The sequence below is a fragment of the Grammomys surdaster genome, unplaced genomic scaffold, assembly GCF_004785775.1.
Source record: "Grammomys surdaster isolate TR1022 unplaced genomic scaffold, NIH_TR_1.0 231, whole genome shotgun sequence".
NCBI lineage: Eukaryota > Metazoa > Chordata > Mammalia > Rodentia > Muridae > Grammomys > Grammomys surdaster.
In genome coordinates this window covers 15192-39813 of record NW_021604676.1, presented here as the reverse complement: position 1 = coordinate 39813, position 24622 = coordinate 15192, and the positions used below count along the sequence as shown (strand labels likewise).

Genomic DNA, 24622 nt, shown 5'->3' with positions numbered 1-24622 from the left:
CCCTAAGCCCCAGAGATACATCTGGGAGCCAGGGACATTCAGGACACGGCAGCTACCCAAACCCCGCCCCTCCGGAATTCCACTTCCCTTCCGCCCCTGCCTGGTCCTTTGGGCTGGGGCAGACACAGAGTTGGTCTGCTCCTGTCCTGTGGAGATACTGAATCCTGAGTCATCCTAGAGGAGCAACTGCACTCAGAGCAGCAGACACCAAGGTGGTTTGCACTTGGGATACATCGTATCCTGAGACATCCTAGAGGATCCACTGCACCCAGAGCCAAAGGATTTCCAGATCCAAGAGGTGGCCTGAGTCCCAGGAGTTCTTCCACCCAGGAGATTAGGATCATAAGACCACAGAGACATCTGGACTCTGAGGAGCTCTGCAACAAGCAAGATAACTGGAAATACAGGCTCCAGTCTGACACAGTGAGGGCAGGTAACACTAGAGTTAACCAGATGGCGAAAGGCAAGCGCAAGAACATAAGCAACAGAAACCAAAGTTTCTTGGCATCATCAGTACCCAGTTCTCCCGATATAGCAAACCCTGAACACCCCATCACACCAGAAAAGCAGGATTCAGAATTAAAATCACTTCTCATGATGATAATAGAGGATTATAAGAAGGAATTAAGTAACTCCCTTAAAGAAATACAGGAGAGTACAAGTAAACAGGTAGAAGCCCTTAAAGAGGAATCACAGAAATCCCTTAAAGAAATGCAAGAAAACACAAAAAAGGAATTAAACAAAAACATTCAGGATCTGAAAATGGAAATAGAAACAATAAAGAAAGCTCAAAGGGAGAAAACCATGGAGATAGAAAACCTAAGAAAGAGATCAGGAGACATAGATGCAAGCATCACCAAACGAATACAAGAGATAGAAGAGAGAATCTCAAATGCAGAAGATACGGTGGAAAATATTGACACAGTTGCCAAAGAAAATGAAAAACGCAAAAAACTCCTAACTCAAAACATCCAGGAAATCCAGGACACAATGAGAAGAACAAACCTAAGGATAAGAGGTATAGATGAGAATGAAGATTCCCAACTTAAAGGGCCAGTAAATATCTTCAACAAAATTGTTGAAGAAAACTTCCCTAACCTAAAGAACAAAATGCCCATAAACATACAAGAAGCCTACAGAACACCAAATAGACTAGACCAGAAAAGAAATACCTCCTGTCACATAATAATCAAAACATCAGATGCACAAAACAAAGAAAAAATACTAAAAGTAGTAAGGGAAAAAGGTCAAGTAAGGATTTGTATCTCCCTTGAAAACATCAAACAGAGGCTCAAATCCTCTTATGGTAAGTTTAAGATGAGGTTTTAGCCAATTAATATCTGTTAACAACTTTTAAGAGTCATTAAAAGTAAACCAATTTTTGTATGTATGCCTGTAAGCCAGAAGAGGGCGCTAAATCTCACCACAAATGGTTGTGAGCCATCACGTGGCTGCTGTGAATTGAACTCTTAATATTTTTAGTTGTGAGCCTAGCCTTTAATGGCTGAGCCATCTCTCTAGTCCCCATTATCCATTCTTATTGGAATTTTCTATGTCACAATCTGTTTAAGATGTAACTGAATTCTCAAATATTAAAAGATATTGTCTTTGAATCTTTCTGGAGCAACAAGTACTCCAAAATTTCAAAACTCATTGTATTAGAGCAAGGGCGTACAGAAAAACTCCTTTTAGAGATATCAGTTAACAAAATGAATAAAATACACTGAGAGATTTAAATGTTTAATTTCTGTATTAAAGCAACAACAAATTCTTATATAAGACTATTAATCATTCTTTGAGGCAGCCTTTTAATGATATTGTTTCATGGGTTCTCAAGAATCACTAATAAATTCATTGGATTTAAATCTCATCACCTTTACCAGGATGTAAAGGAACAATAAAAACAATCTTTTAAATCTATAATAATTCTATGTATTTACTAGAATGGCAACTGACATAGGCAAGACAGGCTGTAATGTCTCATTAATTTCATAAATCTTAAATTTGAACTTTGTTTTTGGTTTAACTGAATAAGCAACTCTTTTTAGCTGAGTGAGGGGTCAGATAAACGCCAAGTTAAAGGCACTCTAGTCTTCTAATAATTGTTACATCAGCCCCAGTATCTATTAATTTTTATTGGGGAGAGTAGCTTTTATTGTATTTTGCCAAACATTCGGAGCCATTGCCATAGCAGCAAATCTCTCAAACTTCATGGCTGTAAAATTAGCATCAAACCCATGCTTTTGAACTGACTCAGCAAGTTCTTTAATAGAAGTATATTCTACCGATGTGTAAACGGAACTTCTTACTGTAGCTTTAAACACTGGAAAGGCTTGAAACATCTTTCTCTTATCTTCCTCTGAAAGGAAGGAGGTTGCACCGCACTTGTCTGCATAAGGCGGTGGTGCGCTGAAAATTGCAGCAGGGAGTGCTGCCTGGGAATTTCAGGGGGGTGGGGGAGCTGTAAGCGCATGCTTTCTAATCCCTGCCTCTCTTTGTTCTCTATTCTGCGGAGGCAGCCGCCCACGTGAATGGTATCCTTTCGCCTCAAAGAGGACTATTTCTTCATCTCCTTCCGCCTCATAACGGACTATTTTTCCATCTAAATCCTGTTCCCACTTGGAGGAACTAGGCTTCTCTGATTTATATTCATATAATTTCAAACTTTGCAATTCTTCAACTGGATATAGAGGCTCTTTCAGCTCAGCTCAACTCTTAGCTATAGGTGTAGGTAGCTTATCAGCCTCTGCTGTGTATATTAAGACTGCCTTTAAAACAAAGTTAAACTAGCCCAAGAGTTGGATATGTAACCGTTCTTGTCTTTTGAACATGTAACATAGAACATACACTTAGACAACGAAACAAAAAACAAACAATCAATACACGTGGACATTGGCAAGCCAAGGACAGACAACAAAGAAGGACATTTAAGAGCTCTTTTTGTTGACACAGCTCAGAGAGAGGACAAATGTTTTCTAAAACCCTTTCTCTCTCTTATTCTTTACCGGATAAAGAGATTTTCTTTCTAAGGCCTTTTCTCCTTTTCTCCTTTTCTCTCCCAGGGAATTAAAATTTCCCTCTGTCACCCCCGCAGATCAAATGTCTGTGGGAAATTCGTAGACAGTCTACCCAAGCTTCCATTTGAGCTTGTAAGCGCTTCCGCCCAGAACCAGTTTCTGATAGGCTCGTATCCTGAATCTGTCTCAAAATTCCCTGACTCACCACAATAGCTGAACTATACTTTTGATCCTGTAATTTCCACAATGAGGGTGTGCCTGGCCTCAACTTTCCATTCTGCTGTTCCTTAATTAGATCTCTTTCTAGCCTGTCCCAGGAGGCGAGTGTCAGCGTTGCCCTGCAGGCAAACTGATCTCTCTTTCTAACAAAGTTTTCTCTGCAGAGCCGTCACAATTGACTTCGAGGCCACATGCTGTTTGTTCCCTTATCTCCGGGACAATCTGACTCTCAGGGAGAAGGGCTCTGTAGCTCACTCATGGCTGATTAATTATGCTAAGCCTCTGTCTGCTCGTAAAACCTGCTGGATCAAAGCAGCTAGAGCCAAAGTTTTTCCTGCCTTGTAAAAACCCCAGCTGCTGAAACTCTGCAGCCCGGAACGGCTGCTGGAAGGGGGGGGTGGGGCCGGCTCAAGCGCTGGCAAGATTTAAACAGGCAAACTGGTGAAAGCAATACAACAGCAGGAGAAATAAGATGAAAGCTAAGATAACAAAATTTTCACTGCTGCTTGTGATTTAGGGGAAATATGAAAAGATTCAGAATTAACCATACCTCTCTGATTCTGCCCTTCGCTGCAGCCTCTTGAAGTTTTACTCTGGATGGGAGGACCTTTCTCCGCAGGGTACCTTTGAATTTCCCGGGTTTCAGCACCACTAATGTTGCACGAGTGCACTCGCCAGCGAGGTCACACAAAACACCAAAATTCTTCAGCAGATCTTTATTACGATGTTATAGAGGAAAGACCTGCTGGAAGAAGGCCGGTGGGAGAAAGGCCCCGAGCCCCGAGAAGGTCCTGGTTAAATACCCTCTGGAGTGGTGTGTACATATCTGGTTGGTTAATTGCCCATAAAATCCTATATGCCCCGGGAAGGGCTGTGATTTTGCGCGCTTTTCCCTCACACAAAGACAGTAAATTACAGAACTTGTGAGACCATCGGATTGCCAGCGCTGTCTCTGCTTTCCACGGCTCTCTACAGTCCTGCTCAAATTCAAGGTGTACACTACAATGCCTAGCTCTCTCCCTCTCTTCTTTTCTTTTCCTACTGTTGATGTAATTATTTAATGTGGCCTCTGGTTAATCCGACTATCTAAGCTGAAGCAACTCTGCCTAGCCTAGCTGCCATGTTTTTCAGCCAGAGGCCACATGCATGCTGCAGCTAGAAATGGCCAACTAGAAACACCAGCCCTGCCACCCATGAGATGTGAGCATGGGAGATGGCTCAATCTCCCACACAGTCTCTGAAAGGCTAGGCATTGCCCAGGCCATCCTGCATCCATGAGGGCTCAGTAGAAAAATGTGACTCTAATGCTTATAGATTAATCAAAAGCTTTATATGTTTGATAATGATTAATAACAAGATGCCCATACAAAAAGAGTTGTATCCCAATTATCTAACCTAATTATATGTTTACAAGTTGTTCCCCACGAGTGCTCTCCATACCTGTGTGGTTCTCCATCTTCATGCATCTCTGCCCTCTCTATCTCTTCCTCCTCCATTTTTCTCTTCCTTTCCAAACTCTTCCTCTTCCCCACCTTACTCCTCACACCTTAGCTCCTCCTACATCCTACCTTTCTCCCTCCTTTCCCCTTACCTTCTTTCTTCTCTTCTAGTCTTCATTCCAGTCTGTCCTAGGGACAGGAACCACAGCAACCTGTCCCCAACAGGGCAACACTTGGCTAGGCAAGGGTGCTTCTTAAATTGTAGCTATGTAAGGAGAACAATGAAAATAGATCTATATTCTTCACCCTGCATAAAACTCATGTCCCAGTGCATTAAAGACTTAAACTAAAACCAGACACAGTGAACTTGACAGAACGGCAAGGGGCAAAGATCCTTCAATTTCCCAGAAGACAGCCTTCTGAACAGGACACTAATTGTTCAGGCACTAGGATAAACAATTCATGAGCTGAACCTCACAAAACAGTGATGTTTCTGTAAGGAAAAAGTGCAGTCAATTGGACAAAGAGGCAGACAAATGAATGAAAAAAATAATTAATTGTACCATATCCACATCTGAAAAATCCATAATATAAAAAATATATACAAACCTCACAAAACTAGATGTTCTAAAATAAAAAGATTACAATTAAAAAATAGGGTACAGATTTAAACAGGGAATTCTCAACAGAAAATCCCAAATGACAGAGAAACACTTAAAGAACGCTTTACCACACTTCGCCTTTATGGAAATGCAAATGAAAACTATTTTGTGATTCCATATAATACATGTCAGAATGCTTAATATCTATAACACGAGTGACTTTTTATATTAGTGAGATATGAAACAAGCATACCACTCTCTACTGCTCTTAGGAGTGCAAACTAATATAGCCAATACAGAAAGCAATATCAGGAGTTCTCAGGGAACTGGAAATCAGTCAACCTCAAGACCCAGCTATATCAGCCTTGGGCATACATGGAAAAGGGACATCATCAGCCAAACCACAAGGACACATCCTGAACATCTTCAACTATATTCATTGCAGCTTTCTTTGTACTAGCCAGAAGGTAAGAAAAACTTAAATGTTCCACAGCTGAAGAATGAGTAAACAAAATGGGGTTTGTCTGCACAATAGAGTATCACTCAGCTGCTAAAAATATGACAACATGGCATGAATGCACGAAAACAAGCTGATGATTGCGAGCTGAGTAAAATCACACTACGTGAGGTAACTCAGTCTTAGAATGATGAAAATGCTATACATTCCCTAAAAAGTGGCTATTAGCTCTTAGGTAAACTTTAATCAAGCTATCCTTCACAGACCCAGAGAGGTTGTAAATAGAGAAGGCATATAGAGGGGACTCACGCATCTTTCGGGAAAGGGCAAATAGAATAGACTCTCCAGGGGGAAAGAAGTCAAGGAAATGGGAAAAGAAGTAGTAGGAATGATTTGGAGGGTGGGGGAAGTGGGGAGAGAGTACTGTTCAGGGAGAGAAAACTGAAATTAGGGAGTATTGGGGGGTTAATATGGAAACTTAGTGCACGTTCAATATTCAGGGAACTCTGAGGATGACCTCAGTCACCACTCCTAGTAATGGAGGAAAGAGTCTGTACTGGGCATCCTTCATATCGAGGAACCATTCAGGATTGGGAAAAGTTAACATTTCCTTGAGGTAATAGCCAAGGAGGTCCCTAAATAACCCATGGTGATTCCATGACAAAACATTTTGCTCTCTGGATCCTGTTCATTATGCCATCTTGTTTTGGATAACTTCCACACAAAGAACTAAATTTGAAAATCAAGTTTGTAGAGGCTTGGAGCCTTCACTCTATCTTCAAGTCTCTATGTGGAGAAAAGATACTCCACATGCTACAGAAAGAAAATCATGGACACAATACACGCTATAATATCCTCTACCTACTCTTACCAACATGCACTATTACTTATGAACAGAAAGTTCTGTTTTCAACAAAATAAAATAACTTTCTGGATTTTTACAATATACTGTAATAACTATTTGCTCCTCATAGATCTAACAGTTTTGATTATAAAATGCTAAATATTTACGTTTTCTTCTCCACATTTGAACTACAATTATATTATTAAAGCTGTTTGATAGTCAATTCACACATCTAGATGCTGTGCTTTCTTCTCCCTCCTTTTGTATTTCAGCCTGTAATGTACACAGGACGGCTGAAGCTCTCACACTTGTGTCACAAACCACAGTCTTCCTACAGATTTAAATGAGATGGGAGAAAGAGTCAGCAGGACACTGTGTAAGCTGTCATTGTATGCTGTGTCATGACCAGTAAGGCACTGACTGTAGGGATCCTTTATAAGGGCATAAGCCTTTAAATGTGAATGTGACCAGTGTTACCTATGAGTACATGTGTAGAGAATCAAAAATAAAAAACACTCCCACAAAACAACTCAAAGTGACTTTTAACTGTTTTATTACTCACTGTCAATCTAATACTGATCTTTCTTCCAGATAGAGAGGATGAAGGCTCTACAGACTCCTCTGAATGCAGGTGATCAGAATGGTGACTCTGTCTCTGCAGTGCCTCATGCCTCTTTGTGACTTCAGGAAAATGCATGCCCTCTGAAGCCCACACACAAAACAATGTTCAAGAACATTTTCATGTCTTCTTCCTTCCAACAACCATGAACACCTGAAAAACCTCTGAGACTCAAAACACCTTTTGTAACCAGGAATTTAATTTCCATGAAACATGCAATTGTCACTGGTAGTATAAGAAATGCAAAAGGATTCTTAGGAAAGAAAGCCGAAGGATGATATGCATCACATTTTTTAACAGTTTCCAAATTCTTGGAAATTTTATCACATAAAACTGAACATGGAATGCAATATTAGAAACTACTAGAAACCAGATCTTCAATTTCAAAAACTGTCTTCCAACTGGACACCCAACTGTATTGCTTATTATGCACAATGTACAGTGTTATAATAAGCAACCATGCTTCTTGTGCCCAGAGTTGTAGAGTCTCTACCTCCCCAACAGAATCCACATTGAGGCAGGCTCCAAGGCCAAGGGACTCTCCCCAGGCTACCACATGTATCAACAAGCCACAGTCTGTCTCACAGTCCACCTCAGTTCCAGGATTGGACCCTAACACTTAGCCATCCAGTTTTATATTTTCCCCACCCAGCTTAAGGCCTCCCTCATAGGTCCCTAGAACTGCATCAAAGAAGAATCCTAGCAAAACCATGAAAGCTTCCTGCCACTACTGATTCTCATTTCTAGACCTGTCTGGATCCCTCCTCCACTGTGACCTCCCAGCATGCAGATAAGACAATATCAGATGCCCTAGTCGAGAATTTGAGCTCAATTGAGTCAGAGAGAACAGGCCTTCATTGATTTGTCCTTCCACACTAGGGGCAGACACAGTCCTCCAGGGCAACTGTTCATCATCCCAGGCACAGGGTCTTTTGAATCTACATTTCCTTACATATTCAATGTCTAGGGCAGCATCTTTACATTGTATCTTTGGATGTCCAGCAGGTAAACATCAAATTCAAAAAGTAACAATAATTCAAGCAGGAAGTGATCATGAATGTGAAAGCAAGGAGTGGTTAATGGGAGGTGAGTGGAAAAAGAGATAAAAAGGAAAGGACATGGCTGCTACTGGATATGGTGGAGAAGAAACTTTATTGTAGATACAAAGGAGAGGAGTTAGAGCCAGGGACATCTGAGAGAGTGCAGAGTGGACATGAGTCTAAGCCATGTGAAGAGAAGATGGAGAGGAGTAGAAAGCCAAAACAAGAAATGATGTGGGGCAAGGCAGTCTTGGCACATGCCTTTAATCCCAGCACTTAAGAGGCAGAGGCAGAGGCAGAGGCAGGTGGATTTATGAGTTTGAGGCCAGCTTGGTCTACAGAGTGAGTTCCACGACAGCCAGGGCTATACAGAGAAACCTTGCCACAGAAAACCAAAAAACAAGAAAGAGAGAAAGAAAGAAAGAAAGAAAGAGAGAGAGAGAGAGAGAGAAAGAGAGAAAGAGAGAAAGAGAGAAAGAGAGAGAGAAAGAAATAGAGAGAAAGAAAGAAAGAGAGAGAGAGAGAGAGAGAGAGAGAGAGAGAGAGAGAAGGAGAGAGAGAGATGATGTGTACTACTGTGAAATGGTGGCTTGGTTTCTGGTACAGCACTGGCTGGAGATAGCTGGAGACCCAACAGGCATCCAGGCCTGCCAGGGACAGCATATATCTTGCCATGCCTCCAGACTCCAGGCTCCTGACATGAGGTCCCCTCCTTCCCCACCAATACCTCCATTGATCTGTGCCTTTTGGTCTTGCAGGACAGCCCCTCCCAAAAAGAGGTTTGTGTCACCTAGCACAGGTAGAGGACATGACTACAGGCTTCAGCCTCAAGAGATTTCCATATTAATGAGATACCTAAAGGCCAGAGGGCGTAGCCAATTAAACATTCCTTCTTAGACCCTCTACCCTCCTCCCTCCCTATTTAACGCAGGTCTGCCCTGAGTTTCAGGAGGTGCAACTACATCCACTTCCATCATGACAATAAGGCTTGTAAAACCATGGACTTCCTCATGTCTTTGGTGCCTCACTGTGGGGAACCTTGGACAAGGCCTTTAACTAGAGAGCCACCACTGCTGCCACCTAATCTCACGCTGAGGACTTCTATGTTCTCACTGCAGAGCCCTGCCAACTCAAGCATCCCAGCTGGGCCACAGAGTCAGCAAAGCGAATGTAGTAACCAAAGAGTCTCTTTCCTGCAGGACGCTGTCAGGGCTTTCTCTCTCCCTCATTTCTCTCAGGTCTATGTTATTTTGCAGCCCCCAGTGGCAACTGGGAGCCCAAAAGATGGAGACCACTGACCTGTGAGTCCACTCAAAAGCCCTGCATGGTGGAGCCCTGCAGCATCAGCGCTGCTTGGTGGGAAGCACCACTCCACCCAACAAGACCCACACCCATGCCCACATGTGAGCTATCAGCCCCACAATAATGTGGGGAAATGATAGTGAAGACCCTCACTCAGGGGAGACCCTCACTCAAGTCTCGGGTTGACACAACCACCCAGTAACTCTTGAAGGCACCGAAACTGGATGCAACAACAGAGGTTTATTCGGGAGGAATAGGTAGCTGTTGGTCAACTCGTTTGCTCATGCAGGAGCTGAATTGACAAGGACAGCCAGTCTGAGGAGGGTTTTTAAAGGGGAAAACCACAAACCAGGGGATGAGGAGGGGGTGATGGGGTTGCCAAGAAGATATAACATAAAAATAGTGGAATATTCAAGAGGAACCCAACCTGTGTGAGTCAGAATCATGTGAAAACACTCTGTACACTTATTTTTCTCAGGAATGCGGTCCTGCCCTGTCATTGTGGTCCTGTCCAGTCACTGTGGTCACCAGTTCCTTGGTTCCACCGAGCTGAATTGTATTCTTCTCTTTTTGTGGTTAGCCAGTTCCCTGTAACTGGCTGGTCCACATTCTTAGCCTGCTTCAGAGAAAATTTTCCATGCCTTTTAAAGAAAAACCTAAAGAAGAACCTACATATATTTTATAAAATGATCTTTATAATTTTTCATTCTACATTAGATGAAAACGACCATGTAACAAACTTGGGTGGATTGCATAAAGAAGAACAGCTGGGAGATGTGCAGCCCAATCCCTGGGTTCCAGGATGGTTTTCCAGTCATACACTATAACAAGGACAGACTGAGCCATTCTGGGAGAAGCTGCCTTCCTCTAATATATTAAGCAGGGACAACAGCCATGTGCACTAGGGTTGGAAACATAACAATAGGGAAACAGTAAGAGTTTAAACGATTTAATTATAATCTCAAAAACTACTTTAAAACGTTGAAATAGGCTTTGTAGTTGAAAATTATCCAGATATTTGACGTACATACCAAAGCAGACAAGCTATTACTCACAACTTTGCTCTACTAATATGCACTGTAAAATCTGAGTATTATCATTCTTATTAGGCACAGGCTCACTAATTTACCAATACATTCTCTCATGCTTAAACTTGTGAAACAACAGATATTTAGTATCTGAAATGAATTCATTTTCTTATCTAGATTCTTGATTGCCTTCTACTGTGAACTCCAATTTTTTTCAGTTTGGACTTTTATTGATCATCTATCATTGATAACATCAGAATCCAATGACAATAGAAACTACTCTCAAAGGAAGACAGCTCCCTCTTTCTTCCTCCCTTCCCCTTTCTTTGCTGTGACTTCACAACTTTCAAAGTGGTTCAGTGCATTCAATTCTTACTGAAGTCCCTCTTTATTTATATTTTCCCTATGAAAGTTAGGGAGGTGAGAGGACATTCATTCAATTGTCTATTTTTTTCTTACTGACTAGTCAGGACTCAGCCTGGAATGATTTGAAAGACTCACTTCAGGCACTGGGCAGCAGAGGCAGGATTAGTTGACAAAGAAACTACAAAGAAGAGGCAAGCTTGAGCTACAGAAGAAATTCACTTAAAGAGACACAAGTAATCAAAGACTCAAGAAAAGAAATAACATTCTTAATTCCCAAGAAATACTGGATAATAAGAACAAGTAATTTACCAGAACTCTGATGCTCTAAGTAAAGGAAATTTAAAAGGTGTTACAAAAACAAACAAATAAAAAAAGTGTTACTACCAACTCACTTCTTAAAAAGATAGATAGATTTGGAACAATGCATAGCTATAGTGACTTTCAAGAAGAGCAGGCCATTCCCTGCTAGGGGGAATGGCATCAATAACATAATGTATGATCTTGTCATTATGTGCAATATTAGCTGCTGAAATCTGAAACCTGATACAGCTATAACCAATAGCCCCTGATTCAACTTTCTGAGCTGACTTAACTAGATCAACAAAGTTTGGTTCAACAGTATATCCCCAACTTGTATACCCACCAATCTGGATGATTTCTATTCACGTGCATGAATTAATAAATACTGAGGAATTACAAAATCACTTACTTTGCCCCATCGGGTCCTTCTTCCTAATAGTGACCCCTGCAGATGACTCCCTTACACTTCAGTCTGTGACCTAGCTCTTGTCTACATTTCACCCTACAGTGTACACAGGAAACTGTTACTCCTGTTCTGGTCTAAAGGCAGTAGCCAGACTCCACATCCAAGCACTTTTACATTCAGTGGAAAGGACAGTTCATTACATGACTGAGATGAGTAATTTTAATACGCTCCTTTTGAACATGCCTTTAACAATCAAATTTAGGAAGTTTACTGAAGGGGAAAGTAGGGTCATTGCCCTGTGGAGTATGAGACTGGGATCCAGGTGACAACATAGCTTGTCTCAGAAACAATTTTCTAAAAGGCTAAACACACAGCTGTTCAGAAATTATTGCACAGGTTTTTTTGTGTTTGTTTGTTAGAAATACAGAAAAATGTTGAAAGAATCTGCTTTCAGACAGCAAACACCTGAGATACTCTTTACAACCTTTTTACAAGACAAAGTTAACTCCAAATAAATCACACCCAAAACATTAAATGCAAGAGAAGAGCTTGTACACTGTACTGGAGAAACTATTGTCTGCCATTGGCATTCTGCCAGGGTTTTCTATACACAAGCCCCTGCACCAAATGTCTTATGCAGATTCAGCCCAGAGAGTGAAGTTACTCAGATGCTACTGCTAGGTCCTGGAATGGTTACCACCAAAAGGGACCTCACATGTGACTGCATCAAGCTGCTGGTTCCCAAGCAGCCCTTAGTACAACCCATCACAACAGCTCCCTTTCCTCACTTTTGTGGGGAGTGAGCATATCCTGGCCATGTTCCAACTTTAGATACTCAGCAGTGAGATCAAAACACAACATACCAAAACACTTAAACCTGCTAAAGTGCAAGGAAGCTGCAGTGTGATTCCCAAAAGAACCCTCCTTCTCTTGTGACTGGTGGGCCCTTTATGGAGGCCCTGATTGGCCAGTGAATCTGTCAGTCTATATCTACACTTCCACTAGGAACATCCTCTTGAGGCACCAAACCTGAGACTATCTGGACTGTGTTTTCCCCGTGATGCTGCCTGGCTGGTGCTGGGTTTCAGGGGAATGCCAAGACTGTCAGGAGCCATAATGGGACCAGCTAATAATTAGCAGGTGATCATGCTGAAATGGCTTGCCTTGGATTATTATATAATCTGCAACAAGTGAGGCCTTATTCAGCAAGGGTGTAAGGGACTTATTTTAGGAAACATTTCTGCTATTAGTATGCTTTTCCTATTATTATTAAACATATGTAACAATCACTAAGCAATACCACACTCCTTTGGAGCAGATCTCTGCAGATCCATGATCATGTACTGTCTTATGGTGATGCTCTATAGACAAATAGATAAGTTCTTAAGTCTTAATGATGGTTCTGTAAGAATCCCTAAAATTATATCAATGATTATTAAGCTCTTTTATAGTGGGACTGCTATTAGGTCCCTTTCTGATAGTCAAAACTGCAATGAGAAGTCTGCCAGTCTCCCAAGTGTCACCAGTTAATTGCTCTTAGATAGTAACCAGACTTTCTCCTGCTCAGACGACATTCCAAGAGGTTGTAAAACAATTAACCGAAGGTCATTAAAAGGGAACTAAGGATTTATTATAGGTGCTAGGACAGAAGATAAAATATGGCCTGAGTTTATCTATACAAAACTTCACTAATACTAAGTTATAGTTTTAAACCTTTAGAGAACCAGTGGAGCTAGACAGGTGATGAATGTTTAGTCAGATAATTTCTCCTAATAGATATGCATATAAACATTCTCTATTGTAAACTTTTATTTCAATTTATGATTTGATTTTTGGTGTGAACTTGTGATGACCTTTAGAACGTGTGATCATGTACTCTGAAAGATGTAAAAGTACTTAAGACAAAGACAAAGAGTAGTTAGTCCCTTCCCTTCCTTTTCCCCTGCCTAGAATTTTTTCCCTTAGAATTTTACCATTATTAGAATTTTTTCCTTTTCCCCACTTTATGCTTTTCCCCTTAGATAGCTTTCATAGGAATTTTTTTACACTTAATAATAAACTCTATAATAACTTCTCTAAGTGTCATTTCTTCCTGTGACTTCAGACTACCAGACAGAAGTTAGAGCCCAGCAGTTCCTGCTGAGACAAAGGCCACACTGCCTAATCCTCTGCTATTAGGCTACAACTGTTAATCACCTAAGCCAGCAGTCTCTTACCCTCAGAAGGAGCAACAAATGTTTAGGACTTTTTAGAAGTTATCATCAGCATTTCAGTACAGGTCAGAAAGCCAGAAAGCCCTGAGTCTCTCAGACTTTAAAGCCATCACCAGAGTCCTACTCTGTGCCCCTGCCACTACCCTCTGCGGGCCAAGAGGCTCCTGGAACAAAATTTCACTAATTCCTTAGTTATAATTTTAAACCTTCAGTTAATCTGTGGAGCTAGATAGATGATGACTATTTAGCCAGATAATTACTCCTAATGGATATGCATGTAAACATTCTCTGTTGTAAACTTCTATTTCAATTTATGATTTGATTTTTGGTGTGAACTTGTAATGAAATTTGTAATATGTGATCATGTATTATGAAAGATGTATAAGTACTGAAGACAAAGAGAGGGTTGTTCACCCTTCCTTTCCTTTTCCTCTGCCTAGAATTTTTTCCCTTAGAACTGTTCATGTATTAGAATTTTTTTTCTTTCTCAGGTCAGCTAGAGCAACATAGTAACATAGATAAGTCAACTTTTGTTATACAGCAACCCTAAATATCGCCTAAGACCAAGTCTTACCCCCACTGATGCTCTTCCCCCTCCGCTGCTTCAAGAAGAAGGGAGAAGAACGAACACCCACACACCCACACCCACACACACACACACACACACACACCCACACACACACACACACACACACACCAGGGCTGGCCCTGGCACAAGACACTGATTAGGAATGGGAAAAGCAGTCAGAGATGAAGGGAGAGGCCAGAAACCTTGGTTCAAAGTTTCTTTCTTTTTTTTTTTTTTTTTTTTTTTTTGGTTTTTCGAGACAGGGTTTCTCTATATAGCCCTGGCTGTCCTGGAACTCACTCTGTAGATCAGGCTGGCCTTGAACTCAAAAATCCACCTGCCTCTGCCTTCCAAGTGCTGGGATTAAAGGCGTACACCACCACCACCCAGCATGGTTCAGGGTTTCTTAGGATCATGATTCGGTCCTGTGTTGGGAGCCGACCCCTAGCAGAAAGCAGCTATCATTTTTGCAGCCATCTCAGGCCATATACCCTAACAAGAGACTTGTTTTCAACAGCCTACAACAGGTGAGCACACTCTGATAAACATCATATTTTTCTCACAAATCTTGTTTTGCTGTTTAGTGCCACCAGCTGCAAGGTGCATGTGGTATCCATGCTATAAGAAACATGACATAGAGCCTTCAGTTGTGTTCCCCTGCTTGTCCATGAGGGCAAGGCACGTGGTAAAGCATATAAATACCCAGGATTTCCTTTCAATAAACAAGACTTGATCAGACTCTCTGCCTTGTCTCCATTCTTCTAGTCTCCACTCTCTCTCTTGCTAGATCCTGTTGACTGACTTGCAGACTGGTGCAGCAGTGCAGCCCGGACAGTCCTGCCTCAGGCCAATGACTCTTGGACAGCAAGCACCACTGGGTGTCACTGAAGAGCCAAGAACGGAGTTGGGGCCCTCAAGGATGGCAGGAATGGGGAGCTCCAGGTCAGCTTAGCAGGGATGGTCCTTACCTTGACCAGGTGGGGACAAGTTGCCATGGTTTCTGCCCCTGAGACAGACCACTGGTCTGATCCTCCTTCAATGTTATGGCTACTGTGGGGCATAAGTAAGGCTTGTTTGTGTAGTAATGTACAGATTTTCTAGACTCAGTAGCAGAGGAGGACTCTTTCCTTCAGAGGAAGGTCCTCCCTGTGAATGTTAATGACTCCCTTGAGGGTGAGAAACAGCAGGATTCCAGGAGTTGAGAGTGAGGCCAGGTCTCAGCATAATGGCAAATACTAGGAACTTCAGGACAGACCTAAGGTTATGTAAAAGAGCTCTAAATACATGAGTTTGAAAATATATATTTTCCCAACTATGTAAAAAATAAGGAGGCAGCCGGGCAGTGGTGGCACACGCCTTTAATACCAGCACTTGGGAGGCAGAGGCAGGCAGATTTCTGAGTTTGAGAGTTTGAGGCTAGCCTGGTCTATAGAGTGAGTTCCAGGACAGCCAGGGCTACACAGAGAAACCCTGTCTCAAAAAACAAAAAACAAAAACCAAAAAACAAAAAAATAAGGAGGCAATATACATTACATGAGGGTCTTCTTCCAGAATCCAAATAAACAAAGGCAGCTAAGCTAAGAGCCAGCTTCTCAGAGAGGTACAAAGGGAGGAAGATTAAGGCAGGCACATTCCTGGATTTAAGGTCAGCCTGGGACACAGGAAGCCCAGGTCCAGGAATGGTAAAATTGGTAGTTTCAGGAAAGGGTCCAATCCAACTAGCTCATCATGGATGCTTAACAATGGCAGACAGATCCTTGAAATTTTTACAATATTGAGAAAAAAATTTATGTTTGTTGTCACCTAAAAATTGATTGGATGGGATCTTGGGATGGTGATTCCTGAGATACTCAAAAGGAAACCTGGAGTAAATGAATGGATTGATGTGTAAAATAAAAGACTGGACCTGTGTTCTGAAGGTGATGAGCTATCCAGAAAAACTTTTAGGATGAAAAGAAAGAGCTGTTTGGAGAATTAACACAAACACACACATACACACACTAAACACACACACACACACACACACACACACACACACGAGGAGAGAGAGAGACAGAGAGAGAGAGAGAGGAAGGATGCAGATACACACACACTCAATCTGGAGAACATGGACAGATAGATCTCTTACACTAACAAAAAAGCAGGATATGGGCACAGAGATCTCTTAGAACATCTAGAAATGAGAACCTAGACAGAGAGCTTTCACTGAGAAAATAGAACATGTAGAGAAGCCGACTGGAAATCTGTATTGAACACAACACAGATCATCCGCCTGAATTGACAGTTTGACTTAGGGTCATTCTTTTTGCTGTTCTCCAAACCCCTCTTTTCTCAGAACCCCTCTCAGAGCCAAGGCTGTTTCCTGTCACCTCTTGTTTAAGGTGCTGTGTTTTTCTCATTGTGTCTAGGTTGGTTATTTAGCATACACCAGGTGTCCATGTGGTTGGAATTGTCCGTGGGTCTCTAATTCTATTTCATTGATCAATCTGTGTGTTTGTAAGTAAATACCATGCAGTTATTTTATTATTCCTGATGGCTTTATCTTTCAAGTGTCTTTGTCCTGGGAGATGGAAATTGTACTTTCCAGGTCTGTCAATCTGTCTTTGGAATACTGGTGGGAATTGTGTTCAATTTGTAGATTTATTTTGCGATGATTTCTATATTTACTTTAGTAATCCTACCATTCCATGATGTCAAGAAACACTACCATTTTCTTTTGTGTACTTGAATTTCTTCAAATAATTCAACTTCTTATTATACAGGCTTTTTTAAAGTTTCTGTAATATCTTTATTTTACTTTTTACTTATTACTTTGCTTTTCTGATTTTTTTTCTTAGTCACTTTGTCATTTTTTTTGATAGAGGAGGCATACAGGAGGGCTATTGATTTGTTTTTGAGTTTTCAATTAATCTTATATATAGCCACTTTCATCAAAGTGTTTATGAGCTGCAGAAAGTTGGTGGTAGAATTTTTAGGAATGTTAATGTATATTGTCATATCATTTACCAACTAGGATATGTTGACTTCTTACTCTCCAAATTATATCCCCTTGATCTTTTTTAATTGTCTTATTGCTCCTTGTAGAACTTCAAACCATATATTGAATACATATGTAGAGACTGCTCAGCCTTGTCTTGTTCCTCATTTTATAGAATTCTTTTGAGTTTATCTCCATGTAATTTGACATTGCGTATAAACTTCTGATAAATTTTTTTACTATGTTTGTTTTTATCCCTTGTATCCCTAAGGCTTTTTTCAAATTCACAGTGATCTTCCTCCCTTTGTGTTCTGCATGCTGAATATGTGGGACTGAAGACATGCATTAAGATGCCCAGCTTGAGCTGGGAAGTGATGGCGCACTTGGATTTCTGAGTTCAAGGCCAGCATGGTCTACAGAGTGAGTTCCAGGACAGCCAGGACTACACAGAGAAACCCTGTCTCAAAAAAACAAAAACACACAAAAAACAAACAAACAAACAAAACAAAACAAAAGATGCCCAGCTTGAACACTAAATTTTATGGTGCTAGGTCTCTCTCTCTCTCTCTCTCTCTCTCTCTCTCTCTCTCCCTCCCTCCCTCCCTTCCTCCCTCCCTCTCTTGCTGTCTTTCTCCTACCAAGAGAATTATAATAATTATTGGATTTATTTGAATGTTTTCCCCATAGGCATATTTTCTACCATATTCATGACTGTGGGGCAAAAAGGCAAGGAGTTTGTATTAAAACCACTGTAACTTGAGTTACAAATAGTACTGATCTGCTTTATGTTCTGACAATGAATTCTCTTGACTAAACCTCTGAAAGTGTAAGCCAGTGCTAATTCAATATTTGCTTTTATGAGAGCTTTCTTTGTTAAGACATCTCATAACAGCAATAAAACACAAACTAAGATAGGCCCAGTCTAGATCTGGAAATCCAGTTTACTTTCAGCAATATATAAAATATATCATGCAGGAAAGCATGCAAGGTATTCTCTTGTGTTATCTTGCTCTGGTTTACATCCTAAAATGACAGATACCTGCTCATTTAAATTCAAAACAGGGAAGCAAAGTCATAACCCTGAGGAGGAAGAGACAGGAATCCTGAGTCTACTTAGTTTGTCTCAGGAGCATTTCAATAATAAGGGGAAGATAAAATTTGAAGAATTCATATGTTTTTCCGATGAGAAATCATTTCACATACAGTCACATGTTTAATTAAGAGAATTACCTCTTCAATAATATGATGACTGCAGCTCTGGTTAATGCTACAAAAGGAGCCAGGATGTGCAGATTTTGCATTCAAGATACGTTGTCATCCTTACATCTCTTTAAGGGTTACACCCCAGGTTATAATATTGAACAATTTAAGGAGGACAAGAGAGTGTAAATCTAGCAACTTAGAATGATGTGAGATCTCAAAAGCCAAGATTTCTCAGAATTAGTTCTTATGTACAAGAGTGCTCCACAACCTGGGGACATCCATCAGTGACAGGTCCTACAGGAAAGGACGCAGAGGCTGCAAAGGGAGGAATAGAGGAATGTAGAAAGTATGAGCACTAGGTGAGGAAGTCTTTAACAAACTATAACTTATGCAAATTTGACTTCCAATGAGGATTAGCATCTTGTAAACTGAGTCCAAAAGAGAAATGGAAAGAAATGAGAGAGACCTATGAAGTCAGCAGAAACTATCATAAAATGGAAGAAATTCAGAGGGAGTCTAATAAAACAGTGCTGCCCAAGTGGAATGCAAGACACTCTAGAGTGTTACTCAAGGAACCTACAATAGACTTGGGACTGAGAACCATACGTCCCACATTGTGGGAAGTGTTTTTATAAGATTTTGGTGCCCAGCTTAGATAACACCAGACCAGATGGTTCCACAAGGGGAGGGGGTTTATTCGGGTGGAGGGTGGGGAAAGAAATGGGAGGAATGGCAGAGAGAAAGAGAGAGAAGTGGAGGAGTAGAGGCTGGCCATAACCATGTGGAGAGAGGGGGAAGGCAAGGGGGAAAGGGGGAGGGGACGGGGGGGAAGTTACTGGCAAGAGATCAAAGGAACAAGAGAGAAGTGGGCAAGCAGTCCCTTTTATAGTGGGCAGGCCTACTGGTTGTTGTTAGGTAACTGTGGGGAGGAGCATACCTGGCTGTTGCCAGATAACTGTGGAGGTGGAGTTTAGACAGAATACTAACAGTTTTGGTCTCAGGATCTGAAGCAACACCTCCTCAATCACCCTGGCCCTAGACCATTACCAACTATTCCAACCATTTTCCTGGTTTTGAAGAAGGAACTCAGGGGTTCTGTTGTTGTAGTTGTTTTCTGGTTTTGTTTTATTTCTGTTTACCTCATGTGCTTAGAGAAAGCTCACAAAGGTTAGGCCCCAAACTGTTACCTGCCAAGCATTAACCTGCTTTTGATATGAGACTATTTCATTCTCCATACATAAGGGAATCAGTGAAAGCCTTGCTTAATCAGCCCGTTCCAATATAAAACAGTGAGTTTCCATTTCAAATGGTATCACCTGGTGCCAACTTCTCCATGTTGTAGACCTATACTATTATCAAGAGGACAAGTGACATTTTATAACACAACAGGCATTAATGTCGATTGTGATCTCATAATTCCCCACTCAGCAGATTTTAGAGTCATTCTCTTTGATATGGGGATGAATGGACCTAGTCCCTAGTTGTGAACTGTCTCATTTTTATGGTTTGGAACCAAAATCCTGAACAATTCTGCAGAATAAACTTGAGTGTCCTAGGACTCTAATTGCTAATAGGTGTTGCTGGAATACTGCTTATTTGGGATTGCTATAGAGGCAGTATTTAGTAATTTAAATTCTGCTTGATTTGACTTACTATCCCTTGAGAATAGTAAAAACTTTATACAATGAATTTTAGTCTTTCTACATTGCAGCTTATTATTATAGTTCTATATTACACAAGAGACAACCATTAGCCCCCACCCCAAACTAAATTTCAATAGGTCTTACATATAATGTTAAATGCTAAAAGCAGACATTGTAGAAGGTGTAGAAGAAACTAGCCCTCACCAATTAAGACCCAGAAAATCAAGTTGATATACAGAAGCATCTGCTCCAAATGTTGTGTGCATATGCAGACACACAGTTAAGTGTTTCAGATGCCAACACTGGTTACTAGGAATGATTTATACCATGAGGAACCTCACAGTTGGCTGCATCTAGATGCTGGTTCCCATTCATCCCTTGGAAGGACACACCATTCCAGCTCCCTCTTGTTCCTCCTCACTCAGGGCACTAAAAATGTGCTTACCATGTTACAACCTCAGAGCTTCCCTGAGCTCCCCTGACACAACCACTGCAGTAGCACACAAAAGTACCACACACTGAAGTAGTCAAGGCTGCTCTGCTACAGGGAACTTGAAACATGGAAACCAGGAAGAACTCTCCTTCTTTAATGACTGGCAGGTCTGCCTGGAGGACCTGATTTGTAACTGAATCTTGTGAAATGAATACCACCCTCCCTCCTGCTAGGTAGTGTGTGCAGAAAGGACACAGCCTGTCCTGTCTGGCAGGGCATTAAACAGGTTCCGGGGAGATCACCTAAGAGAGAATGAGGAAAAACGAGCAAACACAAAGGAACACGGCTTGTCTATATGCTGATCAAACCGTAATTTTTACTTTTTTACATACAGGTTAAATACAAAAACAGGAGGATGTGGGGAAGGGGATGAAGCAGGAGCATAGGTGTTCAGGGGGAGTACAGATATCTTCCAGAACAGAATGTCAGCTGGGTGAAGTTTCAGGGGACAGATCAATATGACTCTGCCTATGATTCACTTGTCCTTATCTAAGTTGGTACTATCCACCAAGGTTACCTACCTACAAGGTCTGTGACTCGCCTGGCAATTTTCCACCAAAGCTGTCTGTTTCCAATAGCTTCTAGTCATCTGTTTCAGTGTTTTTCCACAGAGACCCAAGGCTTTGTGTTAGCAGGCATGTATGCCAGGCCTATTGCTGATTTTAGACCTTCAATGTACAAGCAGGGCTGCTCCTGACAACAGCCTAGTGTTTCCTGTTTAAAGAATCCAGTCAAAGGACAGACAAGAGCTGCTGAGATTTTTATTAAGCAGGAGTAGTGTCTGTCTTCCAATAGCTTACATGTCTCCGTGCCCAAGCAGTCCTTGGGAGGTCCCACCACTACAGTTCCAGTTTGATCAGCAGCCAGCTCCTCCCCTTTGTGGGAAGAGACCCTGTGCTCACCAGGTCACAACTTCCAAGCTTGCCTGTGCTCCCCTCACAGTACTCAGTGGGCATTTCCCCTTATTGCTCGTGGAATCGAGGTGGAAATCTTTCAAAGCACAACTCCACTTTGAGTGGAGAGATTAATCCATCCTGTATGTGGAACTGTTCCCAGAATATTGCCATTTAAGGAGAGATTGTAGTTTTGTACCTTCATGCTGGGTTAACGTAAACTGTCACTCCTTTTCACCTGGTATCTATGAGAAAACCTTTGGAGAAAAGAAGGAGGCAGATGACAAAACCTGTGGAGCACTGTTTTTAGTCAGCACAGCTTTCTTTGAGACAAAGGTAAAAACAAAACAAAGAAAAAGTGAACCAAACCAAACAAACCAAACAAACCCAAACACCATAGCTTGTGCTTGCAAAGGTCAACAAAACTTATAAAATAAATGTATGAATGTAGAAAGTAGAAGTATTAGAATGACTCAGATCCTATGGTCTAACTAGTCTAAGAATTGCTGCCTAACAATGGAAAGTTGAAGAGGACAGTAGTGTTCAAGTCCATGTGGCTGGAAGTCTCAGCTAGTCTTCAGCAAATATCATAATTCCAATGAATTAGGCTCTGATAACAGTAAAAATTAAAACTCAACTAGATAAGCAAAGGTAGTGAAAGAAGAAAATCTACCATCTCTAATGTCCTTTATGTAGGGTTCAGTCAGAAGCTGTGGCCTAGATAAAAGTGGATCTTATCTTTTCAAAAGACTCAGAATAAAGAAGGGGTTTCCCACTCCAAAAGCTATAATGAAACTGAAACCTAAACAGTACTCACCTCTCTGGTTCTTAGTTAATTCCATGTGTAATCAACTTGACTCTCAAGAATAACCATCACAACATGGAAGAAAGAAGAGCTGAGGAACTTTCCTTTTTATGTTGGCAGTCATGGAGTGCTTCAGACTCATTTCCAAATCAATAATTTTATTAATTAAAGGATTTTATTAATTAAACCATTAAGATTTGACATAGGGATTCTAAAGTTTTGCTTACTCCTAATCATAATCTAAACATGCACACAGTGTAAAAACAGAGACATTTAAGTGGATTTTTAGCTCAAAGTCATATAGAAACATATTTAAATCATAAAAATGATGGGCAGAAATGACTCTGGAAAGTTCATCTTGTACCACAGGATATAGCCTGAAAATAAGGTAAAAGACACTGAGAATGTAGATTGCTCAGGAGCCAATGCTACCTCCTCATAATGTATGATCTAACAGATGTATTATTGCCACAATTCACATATAAAGGACAGAGAACAAATTGAGACAACATCAAGGAAAAGTCACCTATCAGTGCTGTGAATACTGTTCCTAGAGAAACAGCTTTGCTGTGCCCTTTCCCCAGCCTTGAACGGGCCTGAGAGACCTTGTTTACCCCAATACACCAAACAATAGGACTCTGGAGGTATTGCCTGGAGGTATTGCCTGCCATTGGCTGAGGTATTGCCTGCTTTGGACTTGGCAGCCTCCTTGGCTGCCTGTAGCCTGGTACACAAGCTGAGAAGAATAGACTCCCTGCAATTAAGTATGGATTCCCCTCACCCCCAGCAGGATGGATTCCTCTCACCTCCAGCAGGATGGTTTCCCCTCACCCCTAGCCAGCTGAAGCAAGAAGGAACTCTGTGAGTGGGGGTGGGTTTTCCCTTTTAAACTGAAAGCTGAACATTAAAGCATTGAGCCTCGATCAGAAACCTTTGTCCTGGCTTCATCTCTTCCTGCCCTCCTCCCATTCCCAGCCTCTCTTTCAGGTGAACCTGGTTGACTATGGCCACTGGCTGGCAACAGAATGGCACCTTACCTGGGGCCTGAACATGAGAGACAAGCTGAGGAATGCTGTCTTGGGTAGAGCTCTACGGAAAACAGAAGAAGAAGGAGAGTATCCCGCACACTTGGTAAGCAGCAAACAATTTTGATACTAGCGCTAGTTATGGTTATTCTTTGAAGGCTGTGTTTACAGGAAGTGTGTTTCAGGGGATACAGTCTAGGTGAATTAGGTATTGACCTGGTGCCGATTTTGCCTAGGAGGTGACAGCGAATTATGGGTCATGAGAATTCTAAACAGGTATTTGTCTGCAGTCTTCAAGAGCTGCTCCAGGCAGGAGGAGCAGGGTTTTCAAATAGTATGTTAGAAAAATTCTTGGCAGAAATAAATTCATGCTGCCCATGGCTCCCGAAAGAAGGAACTTTGAGTAAGAGAACCTGGGAAACAGTCGGAGAAGTTTTGAGAACCACCAAGGCAGATTCTAACACCCTCTGCCTCTGGGAACTCGTAGAAGATGCTATTGATAATAAAATAGATAAAGACACCTTGCAGGCATTAGCCGCGACCTAGATGCAGCTTGAAGAGTTCCAAGAATGCCTATCAGAGAGCACTGTTACAAAAAGGGAGACTCACAAATCTAAATCAGAGAAGTGTAAACCTAGTACACCTTCTACAGTCCATATAAAAGAAATCGGAGATTCTGATGATAAATCAGATCTAGAAAAAGGAGCTGATTTAAAGGAAAGGGCTTCCAAATATCAGGAGGATTGCCTGCCCTGTGCACCTTCCGCTCCACCTGTGGTCCTTGATGCAGCAGAAGCTGTCCAGATGGACATGAAAGTATATAAATTAGAGATGGAAATTAAGCTGCAGAAATTGACTAATGAGCTGCAGGAGTTAAGGCATCTATCAGGTGCAAAAAAGGGCAATGATTTTGAGATGCGTCAATCGCCGTTAGAAAGAGCTGTGAATCAGGCCCGAAGGGATGTGCAAGATACATCTGATGTGTTAGCTTTTCCTGTAGTTGATGTAATTGATCAGCAGAACAGAAGAACTAGACAATATCAGGCATTGGAGTTCAAAGTGATAAAAGAATTCAAAATGGCTGTGGCACAATATGTGCCTACTGCCCCCTTTACACAAGCTTTATTGGATACTGTGGTAGAAGCAAATTTAAAACCCCAAGA

At 41.4% G+C, this 24622-nt stretch overlaps 1 pseudogene; it reads left to right on the top strand.

The window, feature by feature from the left end:
- The window catches only part of LOC114626246, a 63529-nt pseudogene extending 39807 nt beyond the window's left edge, over positions 1–23722 (top strand).
- Positions 23723–24622: the final 900 nt, after the last annotated feature.